This window comes from Camponotus vicinus, unplaced genomic scaffold (assembly GCF_025532165.1).
Source record: "Camponotus vicinus isolate PSW18456_S1 unplaced genomic scaffold, iyCamVici1.0 SCAF_2, whole genome shotgun sequence".
Lineage (NCBI taxonomy): Eukaryota > Metazoa > Arthropoda > Insecta > Hymenoptera > Formicidae > Camponotus > Camponotus vicinus.
The window spans coordinates 22481314-22502970 of NW_028141956.1; the positions used below are offsets into that span (position 1 = coordinate 22481314).

Sequence of the window (21657 nt, forward strand, 5' to 3'; positions counted from 1 at the left end):
TGAGAGGATAAATATTTAAGTTATCCATTTATTGCCTATAACACATATCACGTTACATTTTATATACAGGGTAGGGCAAAAGTTCCGGAACGGCTAAATATCTCAGAAAATATTAATTTTTTGAAAAAATGGTTTTGACTTTGGGATGACCTTGAAAAGCGCGGTCAAGGTCACCATAAAAATCTTAAATGGCAACCCCTATTTTTTATTACATATTCTTATAGCTCAGGTCGAGAGCTTTCCAAAATACTATAATTAAACATTTTTTCATTAAGTACTTTTCGAGTTATGAAGCTTGAAATAATTTCTTAATTTTACATAAACCATAAAATATCTAGTAAAATATTCATTTTTCGGTTATCTTATCTTAATACTTTTATGTACAAAATAATGAGAGGAATCAATTGGTGTAAAGAAAAAACATAGTTGTTTTTAAGAAAAAGTATGTAATTCGCTATTAACAATTCCATATTTCCGGAATGCAATTTGAGTCCATTCCGGAACTTTTGCCTTACCCTGTATATATATATATATATATATATATATATATATATGTATGTATGTATGTACACACACACACACACGCGCGCGCGTGTAAATGTACATTATCCTATTAATTTTATTAATTTATTAATTTTGATATAATAATTAATTTTGAAAACACAAAAGCTTAAAGAAATTGCAAAAAATCTTTCTTAAGATTCTTAAATGCTGTAAATATATAAATAAGAAAAAGAAAATTTTTTTATTATTGTTTGATTTCTATCAACAGATTCGCAAATAATATCAATATATTCAAAATCACTTTTTACATCTTTAATTTTATATAAATTTAGAATCTTTATAAGCTTTATTTATCTTAATAAGATAATTTCGAACTCTTGAAATTCCCGATTATGAAATTATCAAATTATCCTATGTTTAACTAAAATTGTAACGATAATGGTATTACTTCTAAATTTTAATCTATAATATATATGAAAATCAAAATGATTAGTGAAGTATAATCTTTTCGCAATATTTATTTACTAAAAGTATTAATACTTTCTTTGTTTATTGTAATTATAGCACAATATTTTGAAATTTCTATAATATTTAATTTCTATAACTTCTGTAACATTTATAAAATTTATGAACAGTAAATATTAACTAACAGAATGATCAAATATTAATATTATATTTATTTTTTTTTCAATAAAATTATTGGAACATTTTTATTACTATAAGTTTTATAAGAAAAAAATTCGTTTATACGGGAATACATTCATAAATTTATGAATAAATTTTATAAATATTATGGAATATTATAAATATTATGCAATATTTATAGTAGAAATTTCATAATACTGATACCGTTATAATATAAAGATATAAAAAATTATTAAGATTTTTGAAATAATTCAAGAAATAGGAAATGACATGCAGTGTAGACGAGAATACGATGCATTCATTATATGTCTGATCTTGCCAACTCTCGTACAACAAACGAACATTTGCCTTTGTTTGCTCAATATATGTATATCTGCTTAGTAAACTCCATTATATTAATGTTATATAAGTACAACAGAACTGAATATTAGACAGATAACATTACATAAGTGTTATCGGTAAGCTACCTGTTAATTGTAATTTCTTATTTATAAATGTAATACAAGTAATATGTATAATCACATATTTTTTTAATCTACATAAAAATTAAATTCTAATTTTTCATTTCAAATAGGCAGTAAATGAACACACAATATCCGGTTAATGTCAAATAATCTGTTTAATATCCTGAATTTGTTGGAATTATATCAGATATTAGATTTGTAAAAAAAATACATTATATTATTTGGATCTTATATTAATAGATGTCCTTAGGCTTTATATTTGTGATGGAAACTTGAATACAAGATAATTTTGTCTAATTTCACCGCGTATTGTTTTGTAATGCTACAATAAGTTTTATTATATTATAATAAAACATTATTGTAATATTATTGCAACATTATTACATATTTTGCTTGCCATTGTGTGATAAAACCAGGCAAAATTATCTCATATTCAAGTTTCCGCCAAACGTATATAAAGCTTACAGGCAGTTACTAACATCAAAAGTATATCTTTTTCAATCAGTTTAATTTTTAAGATGTAGTCTTAATAAAAAATAAAATATAATAAATAGATTATTGAAAATTAGTCAATAAATGAGAAATTGTCTATTTACTCTCTTTTTAAGGAAAAAAATTGGAATTTAATTTTTATATAAATTAAATCTCTCGAGTTTTATGAATTAAATATAATTTATTTTATTTGTTTGATTACGTTTGACTTAACCAGTAATGTTATATACGACTACAATTCCAGATAACATATGTTTATAAAAGACGTTTAAAAGATGACTTAAAGGTGTCTTAGGTAATTATGCACTTTACGGACGACCTCGCCGATTTCAATGATTTTGACATATGTTGTCAAGCTCACTCTCCTGAGTAAGTATTAAAAGGTTTTAAGTGTCGCTCACTGTTTATTAAAAAGTTATTAACGAAAAAAGTTTAATGAATATAGTATGATTTTGCGACAGTTTAAGAGGATATATTTCATCGAATATATGTTCAATAGATAGAAAGAAAGTAAACTTAACATTGCGTTGAACATACTATATTTGTTTACATTTTCTTCAAATCATTCACGGTTGTAGTCTTGTACTTCTGCTTAGTGTGTGGCAATTTTTCAGTGAGTTACCATATATAAGAAGCTGAAATGAATTTAATTCAATTAAAAAATATCACAAATGTATGTGTACACACACACACACACACGCGGGGTGCAGCGGGGGGGGCCTTCGGCCCCCCTCCCGCAACCACCCCTCCGGTAGGCAAGGTGGACCTCGCTTTACAACTTACAGCATATATCCATTATGATTCAACTCTTCGCAATGCGTCCCCTACCGACGGGGTGGTTGCGGGAGGGGGGGCCGTAGGCCTGCTCTTGTACCCTCCGCGCGCGCGTGTGTGTGTGTACATATACATTTGTGATATTTTTTAATTGTATTAAATTGTATTAAATTCTATATAAATTTAAATTGTAATAAATGTATTTAAAATAATTATTTTTTTATATAACAGCTAAAATAGTAGGTTTATGAAAAAAATGCATATAACCTTTTTAGTAGAGTTTTCAGCGGCTTTATTTTTTGCTTAAAATTTTTTTTCTCAAATCAATATTTTCGGAGATAAAAAGTATTAAAATTGTGAAATTCTTTTGTTAATAACTTTTTAATAAACAACGAGCGACGGCTAAAATCTTTTGACTCAGGAAAGTTACTCAGGAAAGTGAGCTTGACAACATATGTCAAAATCATTGAAATCGGTGAGGTCGTCCGTAAAGTGCATAATTACCTGTCTTATCGTATTTTAAACATTTTAAGATATCTTCGTTTATTATGCTATCTAATTGTAAGATGTAATAACAATGTAATATATGTTATCTAAAATTAAAGAAAACGGGCTAATTGAGAACTAAGCACCATAAACAAAGCGCTATATATATTTTCTATTGTGATTTATTAATTAATTCATATTTGTATGTTTTTGTATTCTTGATTGGATCATCATCAGTAATTGTTAAACAATATTTAAAATAATGAAGTGTAGATTATATAAAACATAAAATATTTATAATTAAAATAAAATATAAAATATTTATAAAATATTTATAATTTTGCATATAAAAGGTACATACAGTAATTAAAATAGAATTTTAAATTATTCATTCGCCAATCGGCAAGAAATTTGTCGGTGCATCGCTCTCAGTACGTAACTTTATACATGACAACCTAGATACGATCTTTAGCGGAGAAAATAACATCTTTGTAACAAAAATAACATCATCGTAGCTTTTAACAAGAACGAAAAAAAATTGAAAAACATTAGGTTTCTTAAAATTATTCTTCTTCAAAAATTCCAACGCATATAATGCTTATATAAAAATATACTATAACTTATTAGATCTTTACGATCCGTGAGATGAAAAAAAATGTGAGTATATTAGATATTTCCAAAAAATTTAATTGTATAAGTAATGTTTTATCTAGGATTATGATGTGTCGAAGATTTATTAGAACACTTCGGATTATTGTTAAAAAACAGAGAGAGTGTTTCACTTCCAACAGTTATTAAAAAATAAATAAAAAAATACGTCCTTTATTTTGAACTAGACTAATCATATTCAAAGTTAAAAGAAAAACACATCTTATATAAAGGTCTCTCGAAAGATAAAGTCAACCGGTCAGGAGGGAAAACAGAAGTATGAGTAGAACACATAATGTAAATAAAATTTTTTCGTATTCGCTATAGTTTAGAAGATATAGCGCTTTATAAGGATATATAAAAAATGTGAAACTTCTTAATATTTCGAAAAATACGTATTTTCGAAAAAAATGTTTTATACAAAAAGTCTAGGGTTTTAAATTATGCATTTGTATTATGTAATAAAATGTAGGAATACTCATTAAAAATTTCAAGATTATCTTTACGTGACTTTGAGAATACTATTCAAGATCATTCCAATTTTTCTGTGTAATGCATAACTTAAAACCCTACATTTTTTGAATAAAACATTTTTTTTGAAAATACGTATTTTTCGAAATATTAAGGAGTTTCACATTTCTTATACATCCTTATAAAGCGCTATATCTTCTAAACTATAGCGAATACGAAAAAATTTTATTTACATGTGTTCTCCTCTTTCACCTCCTGGCCGGTTGACCTTACCTTTCGAGACACCCTGTATATTTTCCTCTTCTTATTAGAATTTTAAAAGAAGAATACACCTATCCTTTATATATATTTTGCTTTCCGTGTTAGATTTTTTGGTTCAATAATGAAAGGAATAATGTGAAGAAAATTAATAAGCAATCATAATGCTATTTATGGTTGCCTATCAATAGGCATTCAAATAATACATCAAATCTAAAAAATTATTGTATCTAAAGTACCATAAATTTGAAAAAAGCAACATAAATCATAAATTCTTATTCTTCAGTGTTTATACAATATTAACATACACATCTTACATATTAAAAAAGTTTTCGAAAATAATATATTTCTGAAAATATTTCTAGAAAATTTCTAGAAAAAGATTATCTTTGGACAAAATCCACAATACCCTTATTTATATATATACACACAATACACGTATACTTATACATATATCTTTTCTTAATATGCATAATATATTTTGCAACTTGTTTCTCCGTAAATAATGTTTTATGTAAATATTTTATTAAATTTATTATAATTATATAATAAATTAAAAGTAATTAATAACACATTTTTACATTTTTTATAATAAAGAATAATAAAACATTTAAAAAAAAAGAAATTTTATTTGAATAAACTAATTCCCTTAGAATAGTGACATATGTCATTATTTTTTTAATAATTGCTTATAAAATGCCTCCAATTTTCAAATGTTTATGGTACCAGTATATTAAACTGAAATATATATATAAACTTTTGTATTTCAATATTTTTAATATTTTTGTATTACATTTGACATAAATAGAGTTAATAATTTAAACTCTTTCCCCTTTTTCATCATTTTATTCTACTTTTTTAAATCAAATACAACAATTGCATATTGTAATTGAATAAATTTAGCTGTAATTTCCAATGCTTGCAAATTTAAACATTTAAGCAATTGCATAATATAATATGGATATTTGTGTTTCTGGTTAATTGTAAATAGAAGTCACAATGTATGTCATCGTATATATTGCACATAAATGCAACATGCTCGACATAGGAGATATCCATTCGAAGTGATGTACTTTTTGGGTGTATGTATCTCTTACGGATACTCCGCCAGATTACAATGATTTGCTCTCAATTTATTTACCATTGTTATTGAGCTGCGTGACTTATCCATGTTGTGAAATCAAGGTTTGCGTGTACTTCTATCGTGAAAATATTGGAAAGTAAAATAAACTTTTATATTTTTCTTCTTTCTTTCTCCATTCTATCAAGGATCTTCTCAAAATTATCCTGTTTACCATCCATGTAAAGATCTTCCAATGTAAGTTTCATATCGTCATCATAATCATCTGATGTAGTTTCGCTGAAAAATTCGCATTCAAGGTATGTTTGCATTTAATATGAGCGAGATATTAATGTTCATATATGTATAATATTAAAAAATTATACGAATATGAATACAACAAATCTATTGATACAGATGCTTTAAAAAGATAAATTATTTTACTTAATATAAAAAAAATTATTGCCTATTATAAGTAATAGAAACTCTATGTGATAATTAAAAAAAAGGAAATATGTGACTTGCCTTTGTTTCATGCAATACACATATGCGTACACATATGTACATACATATGCGCTCATATACACACATACGACAAATATGCAACAATAAATAAGAGAAACCTACATAAAATCTATTATCAAAATTTCAATTTTTATGATATCGAAATATAAAAGAGTTTCTTTATTCCAAATTCTTTATTTTTAATTTATTTTTAATTCTTCACTTTTGTGTGATTAAAATTATTCTGTATTAAAGAATTCTAATAAATTCTAATATAAATAATTTATGATTAAATTTTTATCGATTATAAATAATTATAAATAATTTTATAAAAAATAAATAACTTCAGAGTACCTAATTTAATATTGTAATAATTTAATATTTGTGCAAACTTGCACACATGACATTATTGCACATAAAATAAGAAAATTGTATTAACACTTTCCACACACGACTTTATTGCACACATGCACATTGCACACATGATATTATTGTACATATGCACATTGCACACATGATATTATTGTACACATGCATATTGTACACATGATATTATTTCATGCAAAAATAAAAATATAATTAGATGCTTTGGGCAAGACTTTCGTTATGCGACCTATCTCCGAATTTGATCAATTTTTACAGACATATAGTACGTACTAAATGAAATCAAATACCACAAATGCGAATGGGCCGAAACGTTTTGTTCATGAGGTATCAAATTTTTATTATTTTTATACATGTTGAATTTTTCGATTGCGTAAGCGCAAGGTTAATTCTTTTGTACATGTTGAATTTTTGCGATTGCGTAAGCGCAAGATCGATTCTTTAGAGAACTGAATGGGTCACTGAACATAATGCGGCCCGAAGTGAGGTCTATAATTGTTCTGTTCCACATTTGACTTTTTGAGTTTTTAAGTTTTTGGCTTTCACGCGAAGCGAGGGCCACCCCACATCACCTGTGCTTACGACTAGAAACGAGATTTATAATTGTTCTGTTTCACATGGGTTATCGACTTTCACACGAAGCGGCATTCATTTTTATTTCCAAAGTATAATCCAAAATATTTTTGTATTCTAATATTTCTTTCTATATGGAAATCTTAAATATTATTTATTTAAGAAGATAATTAAAATTAAAATAATAAACGTTTCTACACATTCGTTCTTATAGCATTCGATTTTATTTAGTACTATATGCTTATAAAAATTCATCAAATTCGAAAGTGGGTCGCATACGAAAATCTTACCATCAAATTGATTAAAGATTTTATTAAAGATTTTATTTTATCATGTGTGCAATGTGTATGTGCGCAATAATGTTATGTGTGCAATGAGCATGTGTGCAATAAAGTCGTGTGTGGCAAGTGTTAATACAATTTTGTATTGTGTGCAATGTGTATGTATTTAGGGACTTTTAACTACAGTTTACAATTTTTTAAATTTAAAAATAAATAAAATTATTTGAGGCACAAGCTTCCGAATAATGGCCTTAAAAAAACAACTTCGAAAATCATTATTCTGGTACTCCTGCTTATCTGAAATAACAAAACAAAAAGATTCTTTATGTGAGTTCTGCTATCGTTCTTTAGAAAGGACCGTGCGTCGTCTTATTTAAGCCGCCCTAAATTCGTTAATTTGACGAATTCAGGTAAATGCTTCTGCATATATATTTTCAAGATCATAATCTTTAAGAAAATTAAAAAAAAAAAGGAATCGATATTTTCGAATTTTTTAAAAATTTTCTTAAAGAATAGACGGGAATATCATTGAATAGCAAACCAACATGAGAGACACACAACGGCATACTATTATTAATTGTAACAAGCGCGGAATCTGATCTGCTGTGACACATTAGCACAGCACAATTATAATAATTTGAAGGACTATTAAAAACAATGCGCTTACCAGATTTCCGCGAGATATAATTTATCGTCCTCTACGCGTCGAGAACGAAAAAATTTTTATAATTTTTATAATTTAATGCGTCATAATAATTTGTAATATATATTGTTAACATCGTGCTGAAAAGGGATCAAAAAATGATACGAAACGTTCGTTTTTTTTAATGTAATTATTTTTATTTTGAAATAAACGAGTAATCAGAAAGAAGGAAATGTTATTTCTTTCCTGTGCTCCAACTACTGCGCTATGGTTCTTATTTGCTAATTTCGATTATTTTTTAATTATTTGAACCAAATTTCAAATTATTAAATTTTAATTGTATTTAATTTGAAATATACGAGTAATTAGAAAGAAGGAAGTGTTGTTTCTTCTTTGCACTTCAACTATCGTGCTGTGGCACTAATTTGCCAATTTTCATTTAATTAAAAAACCAATCCTTTTTTAATTATTTTGGAAATATTTTAAGTACAAAGAATCAATATCAAACCATGAGGCAGTGTAAACGTTGTATAAAGGGCCAAAAATAAAGATTAAAATTGGATGAAAGGTTTTCAAAGGATATTTGATATCAAAAAGATTGAGATAAGGATGCTGCTATTCCCTACACTTTTTAAAATATATGTTGATAATATATCCTATATCAATGGAAGAAAAAATGTAATAGCATGGGCTTCCAAATCAATAATATCAATATAAAATACAATTAAACAGTAAGAAAGGTCCGTAAGATTAAAATTAAAATCAATAAAGGAAGGCTTCTTGGACCAAGAACGTAAGGTGTAATTTACTACAGTTAGGATTATTAACACATTAAATATGATAATCAGCACTATAATCATTTATTTATGACAAATGCTGTTCGACGATCCATCCCGGATCCTTATCAATGTCAACTTATTTGGTCAGCGAGCGACTTTTCAAGGGTCCTCCGTGGCAATCGGCATACATCCATCAAGCGAGATGCCAACATCGCTCTGGAGTCGCATGTCACATGTTAAAAAGGTATTAGGCATGAGGTCTGGATAGCTCAGTGGTCTAGAGCAGTTGCCCGGAAAGCGAAAGACTCGGGTTCGATTCCCGATCCAGCCACTTGCACCTCATATATTTTTCTAGTCCGCGAATATTGTCTTCTAGCAATTATTCGTTGGGCTGAAAAGTGTGTGAATGCTCTCTTCACAGGATATGCGTCGATACCGTTGCTACGGATGGATCGCTCGTTGACCAAATGGGCGTATAGACACGTCTGACCTCCTCCCACATACATCCCTATCTTTACTGGAAGATTTTTCTGGAAGATTTTTGTCATTCTTTTCGCATCATCCACTGATGCATAAAAAGGGAGTTATTGTTGGCCTCACTGATAGAGTTTTTAAACTTTCACATCCTCGGTTTCACACAGAGAATTTTTCTCTCATTAATTTGTTAAATAACGGTTATCCTATTCACTTTATTTACACTATTTTCCATAGACTAAAATATCTCATTTCCAATGTTAATGTGAACAAGTTCTCTCATTCAGCCTCTTCTTTTTTCTACTCCTTATTTCACCATTCTTTTTACTAAAGGGATTCTAAAAAAATTTGTTTTGGCAGTACAAAATTACACTAATAGAAGATTGGCATTCACTGTAAATAATAAACTAAATTCTTTCATCAGATTACACAAAAACTCGTTATCTAAGTTACATCACTTTAACGTAGTTTATAAAATTAGCTGTTTAAAGTGTGAAGCCTCATACATAGAACAAACCAAAAGAAAATTATTTACTAGAATAAAATATCGCAAGGATGTGCTCGGCCTGTTTGCTTCAATTTGAGACGCATAAAACTTTTAACAGCTTTCGATGTCGCGATTCGTATGTATTATTTCTGTTATTTTACATCACTTTATATATTTTCTTTATTCTCAATGTGTAATTTTTTTTTTATTTTTAATAATTTTGTTTTTGTTCCGTGATTTCGTTGGAGGATGTGTTGCTCTGTTTGTTTTTCTTTTTACAGGCGTTCACCTCATAAAGCTTATTTTTATTTTTACTACTATTTCAACGGACCGCATCGGCAGGACTTTTATATACTTATTTCTCCAATCGACGGGATTAATCCAATTAATAATTTTAAGAGGACTTTGGTACCCAAACTATTAGAATTCTTCGGATTTTTACTTTTGAGGTGAACAGCGCGTTTCTTCGACGGAAGTTGCGGACACAGGAAATCGGTTTTTTTATTTATTTTGTCCCATATCGATCTATTGATTTTAATGTTACGCTCTTATTTAATTAAATTTTCCTAATTATCTCGGTTGCGTGCGATTGTGATTTCGATCTTCTGACATTGTATATATAGTTTTTTCGTATGTTTTGGCGTGCTCCGAAGTAATGTACATATATTGACAGTTTCTTTTATCCGTGACTTTGCAATTTTTATAACATCTTTTTGACATTGATAAGGATCCGGATTGGATCGAAACGGCGTTTGTCATAAATAAATAAATAATTAGAGTGCTGATTATCATACTTAGTGTGTTAATATAATCCTAACTCTCATAAATTATACCTTACGTTCTTGGTCCAAGAAGCCTTCCTTTGTTGATTTTAAAATCAATATATTCAGTTTGCTAACGACCAGGTTGTAATGACACAGAATGAAGAGGATTTAGAATACATTACTCGAAAAATAAAAAAAGAATAATGAGCTGAAAAATGAGGACTAACTATAAACATTAGTAAAACAATATATCGATGTATTGGAAGATCAAAAACGAGTCTGAAACAACAAAGATCACAACCAACCAAAAATATAAGTATTTGGAAGTAAAAATAATCAACGATGGTAGAGAATAGAAGAAATAAAACAAAGGATAGAATAAGAAAGAAGAACGGTTAACACTTTATCTATCGGAAGTCTATTAATAGCTAACGCTTATCGACCGGTAGCCTATTTATCGAATTTTCGAATATCAACGCTTATCGACCGATAACCTATTAATCGGTTTTCCGGTCGAGATCTATCCACCAGAAGGATCTGTTCAATTTTTGGTAAAGCATTCGTATTTTACGCTGACTTGTAAGCAGAACCCCTAAAGACTTATGTAGAGTGCATCAAAAAACATAAGAAGCAGAACGTGTTTTGTTTGTAAATTTTATAATGTTCCGTTACATAAGGGTGATTGTTATGAGCGCTATCACACTATAAGAAATATTAAAAAATGTGTTAATAATTATGATAATTATATATTATAATGACAATAAAGTCACACCTATGAAATAAAAGAATTCAGAAAGACATAAGAATATTATTAAAGTATAGTATAATATATATATATATATATATATGCATTGGTTTATAGCATCTTTCGTCACTATACGATTTTCAGATTGTTTCTCCACTCGATTCGATCTTGACGTGATTCTTCTGTCAGATTTCTCTCGCTTCTTATCACCTTTTTAGTATCTTCTATCATGATATTCTAAGTCGTTTGTTTCCTTTTTTTGGGAGATATCCATTCCATGGCAACTTTCCCTCTGTCATTCTTTTGTCGTGTCCAAATCATATTAGTTGTTTCTTTTGGATGTTTTCTATAATGGTTTGTTCCGCCTTCCCTCCTCCATCAATTTTCTGATCTTTTCATTTCATATTTGATCTCTCCGTGACATTCTATATATATGATCTTCGCAATGTATCTATTTCGCAATAATTCTTTGCTCATTTACTTCCGTGATCTTCTATGTTTTGACTATATAACAAAATGCTTTTGATAATTGTATTATATATATTCTTTTTGCTTTCTCTTGATATTTCATCGTGCCATATTCTATTTTAACACTTTATCTACCGCTCATGTTTGATGTCACCACTCATTAACAACTGCCTCACATTAGACGCTGATTCGTCGCTAGTATCGGCCCGGTTTTGATTAACTTTGATAACTCGCGGGGGCGTAGGTGCCTATTTGTAAAACTTTATACCTTAATAATATTCATTATGTCTTTCTGAATTCTTTTATTTCATAGCGGTGTGACTTTATTGTCATTATAACATATAATTATCATAATTATTAACACATTTTTTAATATTTCTTTAAAGTGTGATAGCGCTCATAACAATCACCCTTATGTAACGGAACATATATAGCATCTTTCGTCGCTATACGAGAAGATCTTCATAAGAAGAAAACAAAATTTAAAATATTTATATATATATATATATATATATATATGAATATATATATATATATATATATATATATATATAAATATATAGTTTTAAATTTTCTTCTTATGAAGATCTTCTAATTTTTTCTATTTCAGTGTTCAGTCACGTACAAATTCAGTGACGTACGAAATAAGAGCATTGAATATTATTTAATATAAGCTTCTCTCTCTCTAATACATATATATATATATGTAAGCGCAAAAATACAATTTATTGTTTTTTTTTCTATTTTGACATTATAATCATTATATCATTTTCATTTCATTGCAAAATAACAAATACAGTATATAATTTCATTATATATAAATAAAGATACAAAGATATATTTAATGTATTTTACAATATACAGGGTTTTCGAAAAGTTCGGAAACGGTCGAATAAAAAATAAAGCATTTTAGAGAAAAATGTTTCAAATAAAAGTTGTTTGGTTTAAAGAGAGCTATAAAATGGTGGCAATGGTTTGACCTTGAATAGTCGCTGGAAGGTCACATGAAGGTCACCTTGAATTTTTTAAATGGAACACCCTGTATGCTTTTGTATATTCTTATAGCTCATCTCGAGAGCTTTCCAAAACACTATAATTAAGTTAGTTTTCATTAAGTACTTTCCAAGTTATGAGGCTTGAAATAATTTCTTAATTTTACATAAACCGTAAAATATCTTGTAAAATATTCTTTTTTCGATTACTTTGCCTTAATACTTTTATGTACAAAATAATGAGAGGAATCAATTGGTGTAAAGAAAACACATAGTTATTTTTAAGAAAAAAAATGTAATTGCAAATTACATTTTTTTTTTCGAAACAATTATGTGTTTTCTTTACACCAATTGATTCCTCTCATTATTTTGTACATAAAAGTAAGGTAAGATAATCGATAAAAGAATATTTTACAAGATATTTTACGGTTTATGTAAAATTAAGAAATGATTTCAAGCCTCATAACTCGGAAAGTACTTAATGAAAACTAACTTAATTATAGTATTTTGGAAAGCTCTCGAGATAAGCTACAAGAATGTGCAAAAATATACAGGGTGTTCCATTTAAAAAATTCAAGGTGACCTTCATGTGACCTTCCAGCGACTATTCAAGCCATCGACTATCAAACCATTGCCACCATTTTATAGCTCTCTTTAAACCAAATAACTTTTATTTGAAACATTTTTCTCTAAAATGCTTTATTTTTTAGATATTGGACCGTTTCCGGACTTTTCGAAAACCCTGTATGTATATACATAGAAACAATGTTGAATATATTGCTTATACTCTTACAGTAAAATAAGATGATATACATATATCATAATGTATTTGTAATACAGATGTAACTTAAGTAGATTTTGTATACTTATATATTCATTAATTCACATATACAAATAAAATCTGTAAGATCTTAAATGTACATAAATTAGCATGTAAATTCATCATTCGCACGTACACCTGTTGTATGTAATATACATATCCATTCATGCATCGAACGCGTGAATATTATCCAATATTCGATGTACGTACACATCATGCACAAATCATTCTCACATATCTTACTGTATATGTAATATGTATATATATTCCTGTTGTACATGTAGTTTATCATATATATATATATATATATATATATATATATATATATATATAATACACACGCTTCGATGTACCTTGCTATACATATGTAATATGTGTCACTGACGTAGATCAGATGTATATACATTATCGAATATTCAGCGTACATACACCATGCATATATGATGTACTTACACATATCTTGTTATACGTGAGGTACATCAAAAATACATATAATATACATTATACAAGATAGCGCACGTAATATATGTAGGATATGACATAGTATAATATTTGTGCACACATTAATAAAACTTACAGCTTATCAAAATTAAAAAATTAGAAAAAAGCTATAATAATTAAAAATAAATTATTTTATAAGTAAAATCACTTGAAAAGTATTAAGTTTTTTAGGCTTTACATATAGAAATCAATTTATAAAGTTTAATTCTAATTTAAAATATTTTAATTTAAAATTTTACTTGACAGAACATTTTGAGAAACTAAAAAATTTATATAAGAAATAAATTATAATCAAATTTTTACTTTTAAAAAGAAATTAATTTCTATTTTTAAAAACTTTAGAATATCAACATACTGCGTACAATTATGAATAATTACATAAGTATTATAAAAAAGTTACTTGTACATCTAATATTAAATATATTGAATATTATAAATTATTGTAAAACTTCATATTTTATGTATAAGTCTTCAAAAACCATTGATGCCATTGACATATTTTCTTACAATTAGTGAAAATGTTCGATATTTATTAATATAACTTTAAATAAATACAAGAGGATTTATACTGATAAAGGAAAAGCTTTTAACTCTTTCTCTAATCTAAAATCTCCGATCGAAACATCTGTAACGTATATAATATAAATTTATTTGTATTCTGCTGCAAATTACATTATTACGTGCACACTCATTTACATCCGCAGTTGATTCGTTCCTTATTTGATCTTCCTATATAATAATTGTGTTGTGTATAAAGTTATATGTATTCCTTTGATTTACTTTTGATGTACATCGTTTAAGCTAGTACCTTTATATTTTAATTTATATGTTATTGAATCCTTATTTATATTTTAATTTATATATTATTGCATCATCACCGTCAAGCTCTTGTCATTCGGTATTGCACTCGATGTCAGCTGATGGGCTGATCGATGATATCGATCGGCCGCTCGAACAGAAGAATGTATAGTTGCAGTGGTAATTAAGAAATAAGTATCAGTCAGTATTTGGATATGAATTTGAAAAGACTTTACAATTTGCTCGTATATTTATGAATTGTGTATTCTTGTATATAATAATTGTGTTGTGTATAAAGTTATATGTATTCCTAAAAAAGTGTCCTTTTATTGTGTGTAAGTGTAAAAAAAGGAACAGTATTGTGAAGACGGAACTATAAGCTTGTGCTATCGTTGTGCGAATGCAATTGGGCATACTACCATAAATTTGATTAATTAGTTATTATTGATAATTATATTGATAATTATACATAATTATCAATACAGATAATTATCATTATAGTTAGTGTGATAAATTTCACCAAAATAACCGTCTTTGTGATAATTAAAATTACTAGAACTCCATCGATAAAATAATAAAGTCATAATTTAAAATGTGTAATTTGAAATGTTAATTTTAATATTAATGACATACATATAACAATAGAATTATATAGCAGTATTGCATATAGCATATATAATCAGAGATATACAAACTCATTATTGACAAAAACGAAGAATCATGTAAAGAGAAACATATAATGTTATACTCCATGCAATATGTAAATATATAAATATTCATTTAATATATATATACATACATATATACATACATATATACGCATATACATACAATTCACTAATTTTTCTCTTTTGATTCCATTTATTTACTGCAATTTATTGAAAATAATTTTAATGAGAGAACGAAAATTATTTATCAAAAACCTTTATCTTAATCTGAACAAAATAATTAATAATATTATTGACCAAAGCGAGAAATCGTGCAATAAAATAAACAATAACGTAAAGTTATAAACATCTTTTAAAAGACTACTTTTAAAAAGTAATTTAATACAAGACTGAAAAAGAGCATGATATAATTATTAACAAATTATTAAAATTAGAATTTAAAAAAAAAAAGAAATAAAAGTGTCAAGTTTAGGCATTTGTTTAAAAAATTATTATATAAAAAATATCACTTTATTTTATACATTTTAATAATTAAACCTTTATTACTTTTCTTTATGAAAACAATATATGTACAGGGTGTTTCCGGTATCATGTAACAAAGGAAAACTATAAGTAGATCTCGTTAAACTGAACTAAAATGTCTTATATTATTTTGCAAAAACCCACGTAAAATTTCGAGATATTAATTAAAAAAGATCGGCCAATTCATGTGAGTGAAAGCGCGCAAAGTAGTGGACGGGACTTACTTACCAATGTAACGCTGAAGCGCCGCGCGCCGCCATCATGTTTTGGAAAGCACCTCACCCGCCGCTTCCCCGCGCGTCTAGTATCAAGTTACAGTGAAGGCCTTTCTCGCCGCGCGCTTCTAGTCACGCGCATTGGCCGATCTTTTTAAATTAATATCTCAAAATTTTACGTGGTTTTTTGCAAAATAATAAGACTTTTTAGTTCAGTTTAACGAGATCTACTTATGGTTTTTCTTTGTTACACGATATTGGAAACACCGTGTATATATACAGGATGTCCGATTCGTGAGAGACCAAACGAAAAGTGATGATAGATTGGGTCAAACTAAAAAGAAAAGTCCTTTACCATTTTGCAAAATTCGCAATAATTATTAAGTAATAAGCAAAAATGAAGGTTACCTTTAATTTTTTAAATGGAACCCTCTATTTTTTATTATGTATTCTTATAACTTATCTCGAGAGCTTTCCAAAACACTATAATAAAGTATTTCTTCATTGAGTACTTTTCGAGTTATGAGGCTTGAAATAATTTCTTAATTTTACATAAACCATAAAATATCTAGTAAAATATTCATTTTTCGATTATCTTACCTTAATACTTTTATATGCAAAATAATGAGAGGAATCAATTGGTGTAAAAAAAAACAGTTGTTTTTAAGAAAAAAAAAGGAATTGTTAATTGCAAATTACATTTTTTTTTAAAACAACTATGTTTTTTTCTACCCCCATATATAATAAAAAATAGGGGGTTCCATTTAAAAAATTAAAGGTAACCTTTATTTTTGCTTATTACTTAACAATTATTGCGAATTTTGCAAAATGGTAGAGGACTTTTCTTCTTAGTTTGACCCAATCTATCATCACTTTTCATTTGGTCCCTCACGAATCGGACACCCTGTATATACAGGGTGGGCCATTTTAATCTATGCACCTAAATTTCTTTGTACCTAAGACAGATACGGAAAAATGATTCAGACAAAAGTTTTATGGTTTCGAGGGGGCCATAAGATGGTATCATTGGTTTGACCTTGAAGAGTTATTTGAAGGTCACATGAAGGTCACCTTTAATTTCTTAAATGGAACCTACTATTTGTCATTGCACATTCTTGTAGCTTATCTCGAGAGCTTTCCAAAACACTATAATTAAGTACTTTTTTGTTAAGTACTTTTTGAGTTATGAGGCTTGAAATAATTTCTTAATTTTACATAAACCGTAAAATATTTTGTAAAATATTCATTTTTCGATTATCTTACCTTAATACTTTTATGTACAAAATAATGAGAGGAATCAATTGGTGTAAAGAAAACACATAGTTGTTTTTAAGAAAAAATATGGAATTGTTAATTGCAAATTACATATTTTTTCTTAAAAACAACTATGTGTTTTCTTTACACCAATTGATTCCTCTCATTATTTTGTACATAAAAGTATTAAGGTAAGATAATCGAAAAATGAATATTTTACAAGATATTTTACGGTTTATGTAAAATTAAGAAATTATTTCAAGCCTCATAACTCAAAAAGTACTTAACAAAAAAGTACTTAATTATAGTGTTTTGGAAAGCTCTCGAGATAAGCTACAAGAATGTGCAATGATAAATAGTAGGTTCCATTTAAGAAATTAAAGGTGACCTTCATGTGACCTTCAAATAACTCTTCAAGGTCAAACCAATGATACCATCTTATGGCCCCCTCGAAACCATAAAACTTTTGTCTGAATCATTTTTCCGTATCTGTCTTAGGTACAAAGAAATTTGGGTGCATAGATTAAAATGGCCCACCCTGTATATATATACAGGGTATCCCATTTTAATTGCCCCAGGCAAATATCTCAAAAAATATGGAAGATACGGAAAAATGTTTCAAACAAAAATTGTTTGGCTCGAAGGGGAACAGATGATGAACATATGTACTTGACCTTGAGTGACCTATTGATGGTCAGGTCAAGGTCATCGATGTTTTTTTAAACGGAACCCTCTATTTTTTATTGCATATTCTTGCAGCTCATCTCGAGAGCTTTCCACAATACTATAATAAAGTATTTTTTTCATTGAGTACTTTTCGAGTTATGAGGCTTAAAATAATATCTTAATTTTACATAAACTATAAAATATCTAGTAAAATATTCATTTTTCGATTTTCTTACCTTAATACTTTTATGTACAAAATAATGAGAGTAATCAATTGGTATTAAGAAAACACACAGTTGTTTTTAAGAAAAAATATGTAATTGTTAATTGCAAGTTACATATTTTTTCTTCGATATATATATAGTATATATATTATACAATAATATATAGTATATTTTATAATAATATATAGTATATTTTATAATAATAACAGTAATAATAAATGTCAGATTGCCTGAATTGAAAATAGCATAAATATATAGCATAGAATTTAATTATATTTCAAAATTTTTTATTATATTTCAATATTAAACCCTTACTCCGTATATGGAGGCCATTTTTGACTCTACCAATATTCTCATAGCGACGTATTTGGAGCATTTTGCTTTATATATTTGCAAAAAATATATTAAAACATTATTTTGCAATTTATTATTCTAACCTTCAGAAAGATCAAAGAAGGCATACAAATTTTTTCAGATTTTTTGAATATTTTTACTTTTTGAAGAACGTGTTGGACAAAAATGATCTCCTTATACGCTTTAAAAGTATGAATAATAATATGGTATAAGGGTTAAAATTACCTTATTAAACCTTATAAGATATAAATTGTGTGTTTCATTTAAGTATTTGTATACATAATATGCATTTTAATATGATTGTAGAACAAATAAGATTCTCTGATTATCGTAATTATAAAAGAAGAATAAGATCAAAATTTTATCTTATTTAATTAATTTGTTAAAAAACAACATTTAAATTGTTTTTATATGAACGTACAAGAAATAGGAGAAAAATAAATAAAAAGAGGAATAGAAAAGATGAGAAAGTAGGAGAATGAAATAAAATATAAACTAAACAACGGATGCGGAAAAGTGAATGCAGTTATATCGATACATATATACTATTTGTCAAATACAGAAGAAGAAGAGGGGCAATGAGAAGATTAAGAGTAACAGATAATACACACACACACACACACACACAAAATGGATATCAAAAGACTCTGGAAAAATTCCATTGTACATATGTATGTACATATGTATATAGATGTACATAGATGTACATACATAGATGTGCGTTCACGCATGCACATAACTATTGTATATTAATACCAGATTATCTCGCAATTCAGATATTAAAAAAGAAGCGAAATCGATACATGTTATATGTGTTTTTATGAAATGTCACAGTCATTTAATATTTAGGATGTAATATTGTTTTATAGAATTCAAATAATATTATCTAAATAATGTTCAAAAATTCATTATTACTTTTAATTTAAAAAATATTTTCTTGTTAAGAAATATTATTTTCGATTTTATGTTTGCTTATTATATTTTCTCTAAAAAATATAAAATTAAAACATAAAATTTTCAATAATTTTTTATAGATAATAGTTGAAACAATTAACATAATAATTTACATAATATTTTAATAAATGATAAGAAAAAATAATAATATATTTTAAGGATTACTTTTTGTGTCCAACAACAAATTCTCTATAAATAAGATTTTTTTATAAAATTTTGTTTATATGTAATGTGAACTGTAAAAAAAACATGTGTTTTTCTAGAACATAAATGTTAAATATAAATATTGTCTCATACATAAATTTATATTAAATTTATATTCTTCAAATTTTATTAATTTATTTAGAGATCATCCCTATTTTAAAACCAGAAATAATAATAATTTGTAAATGTTTATAACAACAAAATATTTGATAAATGTTTTTAACATAAAATTTTTTATGGGAATACATGAAGAAAAAATTATGTTTAAACCGACGAAAGAAAATATGAGCAAAGGATAAGCGATGCTTGCGTTTTAGTGATTTTCAAAATGCTATCAAATATTAGAAATGCTCTATTAATTCGGAAAAATAAATGTTCATGTACATACGTATGTATGTTGTATATATGTATGTACATTTATATTTTATTTTGAATCTTCTATGTATATTATTTCGATTACATTCACATATACATTCTTTGTATGTATATTACGTTAAAAAAGAATATATAGGGTGTCCAATTTTAATTAGAGCAGGCTAATATCTTGAAATAATATCTTGAATGACATAGGTTTTAGAAAAAAATGTTTTAGACAAAAATTGTAGGGTTTTGAGGGAGACATAAGATAGTGTTATTAGTTTGACCTTACATAGTCGTTTTGAAGATCACATGAAGGGCGTCTTCAATTTCTTAAACGAAAATTCTCATTTTTCATTGCATATTCTTGTAGCTTACCTCGAGAGCTTTTTAAAATACTATAATAAAATATTTTTTTATTAAGTACTTTTCGAGTTGTAAGACTTGAAGTAATTTCTTAATTTTATATAAACTATAAAATATCTTATAAAATATTTATTTTTCGATGATCTTACTGCAATACTTCTATGCATAAAATAATTAGAGGAATTAATTGATATAAAGAAAACACAGTGTTTTTAACTTTCTCTTTCGCTGCGGCGAAGTCTAATGCAGAGCGCGCGTGATAGACAGCCCCCCCCCCTGCACCCCCCGCGTGTGTGTGTGTGTGTGTACACATACATTTGTGATATTTTTTAATTGTATTAAATTGTATTAAATTCTATATAAATTTAAATTGTATTAAATGTATTTAAAATTATTATTTTTTCATATAACAGCTAAAATAGTAGGTTTATAAAAAAAATGCATATAACCTTTTTTGTAGAGTTTCTCAGCGGCTATATCTTTTGCTTAAATTTTTTTTTCTCAAATCAATATTTTCGGAAATAAAAAGCATTAAAATTGTAAAATTCTTTTGTTAATAACTTTTTAATAAACAACGACCGTCGGCTAAAACCTTCAGAATATTAATTAGAGATATAACCTTGACAACATATGTCAATGACACATTTGTGCGAAGGTGGGCCCTTTTTATGCATAATTACCATATATTTTAATGTTTGGTGAGTTTTTGAATCTAGAGAAAAATGTTTTAAATAAAAGTCTCAATTTAGCGTTCGAAAACGACATAATCATATTCATTTTCCTTATTTATTTCCTTAAAATTAGAAGATCACTTTAATACTTTGAATAAAAATTTTTATTTTTAACCATCAAATAGAT

At 27.1% G+C, this 21657-nt stretch overlaps 1 protein-coding gene and 1 non-coding gene across 5 annotated transcripts in view; both read left to right on the top strand.

Annotated features, from left to right (window-relative positions):
- The window catches only part of LOC145966558 (uncharacterized), a 203268-nt gene that overhangs the window by 98743 nt on the left and 82868 nt on the right, over nt 1–21657 (top strand). The window lies entirely within an intron of this gene.
- Trnas-gga (transfer RNA serine (anticodon GGA)) lies at nt 9224–9297 on the top strand. Its single transcript has one exon. It is a non-coding gene; the product is annotated as a tRNA-Ser (tRNA).